The sequence below is a fragment of the Cibotium barometz genome, chromosome 3 (assembly GCF_041138505.1).
Source record: "Cibotium barometz isolate CiBa-2024 chromosome 3, ASM4113850v1, whole genome shotgun sequence".
Classification (NCBI taxonomy): Eukaryota; Viridiplantae; Streptophyta; class Polypodiopsida; order Cyatheales; family Cibotiaceae; genus Cibotium; species Cibotium barometz.
Genome location: NC_141048.1, coordinates 66677812 through 66678103, shown reverse-complemented (window position 1 = coordinate 66678103; position 292 = coordinate 66677812).

Here is a 292-nt window from a genome sequence, read left to right as displayed (position 1 = left end):
GCAACAAGATAGGGCAATGAGAGAGAAGAGGGTGGGAAGAATTCAAATCTCCCCATAGCTTATTGTAGATTACACATCTCTAGCTATCTTCCATCCACTTGTAGTAGCAAGCAGGTTACTCTCTTAACGAGAAAGAGAGAAACAGGATCATGCAAGGAAGGAGAGGGTCGGAGTGGGAGAAAAATTTAATTCTCCCCATTGTTTTTAGATAGCACACTAGACGATGCATGGAGGTATCTAAAATTAGTTTTTTAAAGGCAAAGTGAAAAAGTCTAAAAAATAAGAACACTAC